Source organism: Amia ocellicauda, unplaced genomic scaffold (genome assembly GCF_036373705.1).
Source record: "Amia ocellicauda isolate fAmiCal2 unplaced genomic scaffold, fAmiCal2.hap1 HAP1_SCAFFOLD_36, whole genome shotgun sequence".
NCBI classification, from domain to species: Eukaryota; Metazoa; Chordata; class Actinopteri; order Amiiformes; family Amiidae; genus Amia; species Amia ocellicauda.
Window position 1 is genome coordinate 562,107 of NW_027102931.1, and position 7,676 is coordinate 569,782.

At 40.4% G+C, this 7,676-nt stretch overlaps 1 non-coding gene across 1 annotated transcript; it reads left to right on the forward strand.

The window, feature by feature from the left end:
- The first annotated feature begins 574 nt into the window (after positions 1-574).
- LOC136733258 (U5 spliceosomal RNA) lies at positions 575-689 on the forward strand. Its single transcript, XR_010810152.1, has one exon. It is a non-coding gene; the product is annotated as a U5 spliceosomal RNA (small nuclear RNA).
- Positions 690-7,676: the final 6,987 nt, after the last annotated feature.

The window sequence follows — 7,676 nt, forward strand, 5'->3', positions numbered from 1 at the left end:
ATTAAAATTATAGACTGATCATTTCTTTGTCAGTGGGCAAACGTACAAAATCAGCAGGGGATCAATTACTTTTTTCCCCCACTGTACATACATATATATGGAAAAGAAACATTACAAGTATAAATCACAATAAGATGTAATAAAGTACAGATAAACAAAGTGTAATAAAATGTGATCTGTTTGAAAATGCAGGGACGTCACTGGAAAAGATGATGTCTGGATGGCAGCATATGTTGCTCCAAAATGTGTACATCTCTTCTGCAAAAATGGTGCCCTCACAGATGTGCGAGTTACATGACAGACAGACAGACAGACACTCACACACACTGTCACACCCACACACACACTTTCACAGAGAGACATATACACACACACACACACACACACACACACACACTTTCACACAGAGACAGGCACACACACACACACACACACACACATACATACATACATATGGAAAAGAAACAATACTTTTATAAATCACAATAAGATGTAATAAAGTACAGAAAAACTAAATGTAAGAAAATGTGATCTTTAATACACACAAATATGTATGGCTGGTCGGATGCGTCTTGGACTCGGGTTCCTCTTCATTACGTATAACGCTTTTGCCTTTTGCTAAAGCTTTCCGTGGAGGGGATCGTGGGTGAGTTTGTACCATTCTTGGGGGGCTCTGCCTTGTTGGGGCGGAGCTGTGATCCAGGTGAACAGCAGATCGGGCATAGGTGGGCATGTGGGCAGAGGAGTAGGAAGGCCGGTCAAGCAAATAAGCTTGCTAAGGTACGCAGCAGCAGCAAGCAGCCCCCCCATCCAGCCAGCCAGCCAGTCTGGCTGGCAGTGACTGAGTGGTTGACAGACGGCAAGCAACGGAATGTACGTGCTCTGTGATGTCATAGCAGTCAGCTGAGAGAGGGTCGTGATGTCATCGCTGAGCTGGCTGGCTGGCTGGCTCTGTGTGTGTGTGTGTCTGTGTCTGTCTGTTTTTCTGTTTGTCAGTCTGTCTATCTGTCTGTCTCTCTCTCTCTCTCTCTCTCTCTCTCTCTCCCTCTCAATTCAATTCATTTGTATTGTCAAAGCAATTGGACATACATACATACATACATACATATATGTAGCGTAAGGTACACTTATACATTTCAATTAAAGAAGTGAATTCATAGTATCACCTTATCACGAATCCTGGAGTCTTGTAGAACTCAATTTCTGTAATAATTGGACGCAGACACCAATTCCAAAGATATAAATTGTCAAATTTATTTAAAAACAAAGACTAAATGTAGCACTACACTAATTATACAAAAGGGAAAAACTAATTAAAATTCAACTCTAGATCAACAAATCAAAGACAAATCACTTCCGTGACCAAATCAAAGACCATGGGATCCCATAGGATAACACACAAATCGTTAAACAAAAAAGGTTATAAACACATTGACTACAATACCGGTTAGTAATTCTAGGAATCACTAAGAAACAGTTGAAAGTGCTAAATTGCAGTTTCAGAAGATGAAAAAAAACTGTAACTGATGGGATATGTAGTACTTTATACTCGAGTGGTCTATGCGATTACACCCTGTTGGTGTTATTAAGAACGCCAAGTACCAGAATGCAGAGCGGGACTGTTTTTTGTGCCGTGACTTGTCGGGGGAAAAACGCGCAGAAAAAACGGACGAGAAGGTGAAGGTAGTATGGCGGTGATGCACGCGTTGGTGAAGTGGGAAAGCGGGGTCGACAAAGACTCTTACAGCGTGATTCCCACTGCTTGCTTTCGCAATTTTGATTTATTCAGCATTGCTGATGATGACGAAGAGACGACTCGAAACTTCAGAGCAGAGTGGAGAGACACGAACAAACCTCCAAAAGGTGGATGGCCTGTCCATGAAGCGCAGATCATTATGACTGGTAACAATGTTTATTTAAAAAAAAAACATTAAAGTCTTTACATGCTATTTGATATATACAATCACAGTATATTTGAAATGAATGTTTAAGTTATTAATGTGTTGTACTTCTAACATACTCTTATAACATGGTAGGTGGTGGTGAGGGCGCTAAAAACTCGTCATACTTGACTGGCATTTGTAAGAACGATTTATTGTGTGTTGTGCTTTACAATAAAATCCCCCAAATCACAAAATAAATTAAACCAGATATAATTTAACTTCAGTTTTGATTCAGTGTTGGCTGTTCATCTTAATTTGTATGGTCAAAGCACAGTATTTTTATGACAAATAAATATAATCCCCAAATATCTGTGGACATAATGCAGGGTTTTATTTATTTTATTTTTATTTTAGGAAAAGAAGGCGAACTAAGAAGAAAACTTAATGACCTAACAAAAATGCCCTGTCCTAAAATGAAGAGAGTACCTAAACCAAACAAAAAACTTCAAATTTCAGATGATAGTGACCTTGATGAACCACAGTTACCGGTGAGATAATTACTGCAAATATTAAATAAATGTATTGCAGGATTGTTTTTTTTTTAATCATATTCATATATATATATATATATTTTCATTTTAAACTCTTTTCCTCTCTGAATACAGCACAAAATAAGAAAGAAAACCGATGGAGCTTCAAGAATTAGATCCCGTCATATTCTACAGACATTTAAAGAGTCCAGTGAAGTTGAGCTACAGCAAAAAGTTAAGCAGCTCGAAAAGGAAAACACAAGACTTAAAAATGAAAACCAATGTCTTCGAAACCGTATGGTTGATGGTAAGTTTTTTTATTTATAGCAAATAATTCCTTACCTTGATAAATGTTATTCTTCAGTAATTTAGATTCCAGAGTAATGTATTATAGTTGATCATACTGAAGTAATCTAGAACCACAATACAGACTCTTAATGTGCACTGTCTAATAGTTTAATAATACTGATTATTAAATAAAGTTTTTCAACATAACTTCATAATCCTACATTAATGACTATATGCATTACATTAGACCTGGTAATTCTTGTATTTTATCTTTTTTATTTTTTTCGTAGCTAATGTTAATGACCCACAAAAAGGTCAGTTTGCCAATAACATAGAGCAAGTCTCTCAAGTATAATTGCAGGCATTGATGGTTTTGTTTTCACTTTGCATTAAATATATTACTAGAAATGATTATCATTTAATACTAAGGTTTTTTTTCTCCAGAGATTCCAGACCTTTTGGACAATCTGAAAAAAATTGTAACAAAAGCCACATTTATCAGCAATGAAGACAAAAGTGTGTCACCATCAAGTGGTTCTGACAGCCCCACAGCAAATTGTTCTGAATCTGACAAAGAATCACCAAAACAGGTATAACACTCTTGGTCTACAATATTACAAAGACAAGGTAAAAATATATATATTGAAAACAAATATTGGTTGTAAACAATCTAATGATGCTACATTATCAGTTATATTCATAGTTATAGTTGATAATAAGAATGTAATTGAATTATGGGTGTCACAGATTCACTGACTTTATTATGTCTGTAAATTAATAAACTTAGAATTGAGACATACTGTGGTCTTTAATAACACATTTCTGTAACAAAATCACAGCCTTACTGATAATGTATTCCACTTAACATAATATAAGAATAGTTTGGGGATAAACTTGTTTTTTATTTACCATTGTCTTTTAGGTGGAAATATTCCCAGGCACTGGAGTTTACATTGACAAACTGTCCTGGATCCTTGCAGAGAGGTGCAGCACGAATACGTCATATGCAAGAACCCTGACGGTTGCTGTCTTTGACTTTCCAACATTATTAAAGAGCAATCTTCGTGGTGGTGGCAGCAAGAGAGATCCAACTTCGGAGAAAAAGACACCTCTGGATCGCTTAAAGGTGGAAGCCATATATGGTATGTAAATGCTGTTGTACAAAATTTCTAACTCTCCTTTTTAACTGTATAGAACACAAAGGGTTAGCATTTGAAATGTTCCTTTGGCCTTTGTTTTAGTTTCAGAGACTAGAGTTAATGTATTAATAAATAATAATACCTTACATGTAGCAGCTGGAAAGATCCCAAAGTGCTCTACAGACTCACTTCACCCACCACCCTCTGGGGTGCAGCCATTTTGTACCAGCAGATTACTACACAGCAGTAAAGGTGGAGTCATAACAAATTTGTTAGACCTGATTGAGGGAAGCCTGACTTAGAATTCAGCCACGTCACTCTTTCAACAACACCTTGTAAATCACCTTGGATTAATGCTTCAGACATATTAATACATAATAATAATGAATAGTGCCATGGGATCCTTGACAATATAAACTTTCATGTCTCATTTAAATTTGACTTTTGAGCAAATACTTCACATTTCAGTCCAGTTGTGCCACATCAATGTAATGCTTAAGCAAGGTATTAATGGAGAAAAGACTGCCTTTGCATAGCTGCTTCGCCAAGTACAGATTTTACTATGAACTAGTGTAAGACAAGTTTAAGAGCATACACCAAAACATTTAAATACACCCACACACAAAAATGTTGATTTACTGTGGCAATATGTAACTAATGAACCCTTCTCAAAGATATGTGGTATGTTTATTAAAAGATTTTTATATATCTATGTGCAAGTCATTAAATCTATGTGATACATGTTTTTTAGGGGCTACCTTGAAAAAATTGCCCAGTACCCCAAAGAGTGTAATTGGTGGTGCAATTAACAGCAAGATAAATGAACTACGACACAGAATGAAACCAGAGTGAAGATTTGAAGAACCAGATCTGTATTTTTTGTTTTGTTTTCAACAGGGTTGGGGTCAATTCCAATTCAATTTTTAATTCCCTTTTCAATTCAATTCCAATAAAGAATATTATGTGAATGCAAAAAGTAATTGCAATTTTGAATTGATTTGTAGGAGGAATTGGAATTGAAAAACAGGAATTGACCCCAACCATGGTTTTCAGTGAGTGTTGTACAAATTGATAGGTCAGGGTTTCTGTAAAAACTTAATAGAGGCCAGCAGGCGTGCACAATCTGGGAAAAACTGCTCCACTACAACAGACCTCTTTCCCTTCGTTTTCTCAAAAAACCTCCTGATATCCTTCACTGCAGCTCTGACTCACCGAGGACGAGGAGGCGAGAGAGGAATCCGTGAAGCCGCCCTCACTGTCACTCCGAGCCGCGATGCTCCAGCGTGTAGCCGGACCTTTCCCCACCAAGCCGCTCGCTACCCCAGCTTCACTACTGTGCCACCACTTCTTTTACTGCCACTATTTACCAACACCGTCCGTGCTCCCTCCCAGCACCTTCTTAGTGCGTTTTTTCCACCCGGCGCCTCGGCTTGTACCGCCGAGCCTGGCCCTGCCTCCTCCTCGGCTACACCCTGTGTGTCTGTCCGCCCGTCTGCTGGCTGCTGAGGTTGTTCCTCGTCACTAACCAGCGCCCCGTGCACCGCCTCAACACCATCTCCCCCCGGCGTCTCGGTCGTCACTATCCCCCGCTGCCTCGACCCCGTCCCCCAGCTGTGCGTCATCGCCTCCGGGCAGCTCTTCCCCCGTCACGGCATCAGTGGTACCATCGGTCCGACCGGCGACTGTCTCCTCCGCCGGGGCTCGATCTCTGTCTGCCCGCTGCATCTGTGGCTGCGGGCCGGTGTCTCTATTCCTCCCCGCGTCGCCCCGCTCCTCCTCCCGCTCCCTGTCCTGCTCGGGACAGTTCCTCACGACATGCCCCTCGCTCCCACACCTGAAACACTTCATGGACTCCGAAGTAGCGAACACGACGTAGTCGGTATTGTCGATCTTAAATTTAAAAATGACATTAAGATCCTCATTGATGTTATTGAGGATCATATACAGCTGCCTTCGGAAGGACACGACGTGTTTCAGTTGCGGGGCTTTGCAGCCCAGCGGGACCCTCTTAATGCCGGACATCAGCTGCCCGAGCCGGTGCGGATGAACGGAGGGACGTTAGACAGCGTTACCTTCCGGGCAGGAGCAGCGAGCGGCAACACCGGGGTGAAAGTGTCGTCTAACACTGTGCCATTAGCCACTAGCTGATTGAGCAGATCAGTGGTTTTTAAGAAGATAACAATGGCAGCAGACTTGATATTTTCACACCCTGCTACCTCCCCAACCGCTAACACACACTGCTCTAGGGGGCAGAACTGCACCGGAGCGATCTTGACTCCATGGCGTCGGGTCAGTTTTTCAAAAGACGCATTCAGGGGGTCCGACCCCCCGACCCGGGAAGAACTACCGGTACTCCCCCCTCCCCTCCCCTGTTCCCCCACAATAAGAAAAGCACTGAAAACAGAAGACAAAATAAACAAACTGAAAAAAGTAAAGCAACAAAAAAACGCAGCCAAAGGACAGAGCTCTCAGCAGCACTCCCGCTCACTGCAGACCCCTCCCACACACTCCCAGCTGAGAGAGAGAGAGAGAGAGAGAGAGAGAGAGAGAGTTAGTGTCTGTCTCTCTCTCTCTCTCTGTAGATGCATCATAGGGAACATATGTAACAATCTCTCTTTTTGTTTACCAAAAATGAGAATGAACGTATTTCAAGTGGGTGTTGCCTTGGTTGGAAACGTTTTAAGATTATTTATGAAGTGTAAAGTGGATTAGTCTCAGTTCTCCGTAGTTTTCAATGTATGTGCCATTCAGTAGCGTTCATGTTACAGATGTGCCCTATGCAGTGGTAGGGTCAATAAAATGTCAGTAAAACTTTATTTTAGCAATTATGGAGGGGAAGAACTGCAAATAGAGGGTCCCCACTAATTATCTAACTTACCAACAATGTTTCAAATTAGGTCTTGCGAAGCTGCCAAATAATGCTGTATAATCGTATGTGTCTTCATACACCGGCTGCTATAGTCTGATAGCTTTGATTATATATATATATTTTCTCGTGAACCACAAATGCTATTTGCTTGATTTTTACAGAGTATGTTATAAATACCATTCTTATGAAGCCTGACAAATTGTATGCTGTAATTATGAATATTTTCAAATCATTTGTTTGTTTTTCCTAACATGTTACAAATGTTCCCTATGTGAAAGATGCATTATATCTTAATAACGTCTAAACAATTAAAGATATACAGATTATTATTTTCGGTAAAGTTATAACACATTGCTATTAACTATGTGTGTCAGTAAAAGTTTAAAAAATCCTAACAATTTTTTATTGATCCTGCAAAATAAGTGTTTAGGGAACATTTGTAACATAGTTAGGGTTAGCCACTGGGTAAGGGTTACATCTTCAGCAGTAAGTTTATTCATGTTAATTATTCTCATCAATGTTAAAGAACAATAAGTTCTATTATGTGTGTCGATAAAATGCTGATATTCCATAACGTTTGCTTGTGTATTCTGCAAAACACATATTTAGGGAACATTTGTAACATTAGGGTTACGATTTGCCATAGACGCGGAATGAGTTTGATTGTGATGTTAAATGGGGTTTAAAGACGCAGTCGCCTAGGTGCTGATTACTATTGCTGTGTTTCTCCACTTCTACTCCATGCTTGGGAACGCCCACATCCAGTGACGTCAAAACCGGTGGAAAAGCGGGCCGGTTCAAAAAAGATCAGCTGGATCCCAGGCCGAGCAGCAGCTCCGGCTCCAGCACCGGCACCATGTTGCTGGAAAAGCGCTAAGTGAGCTCACAGTGAGCTCAGTGTAATGTCTGCTCTGGTGAGCTCACAGTGTGACCTAGTCGTGAGTTCACGTCTTCACTGGGTAGTCCT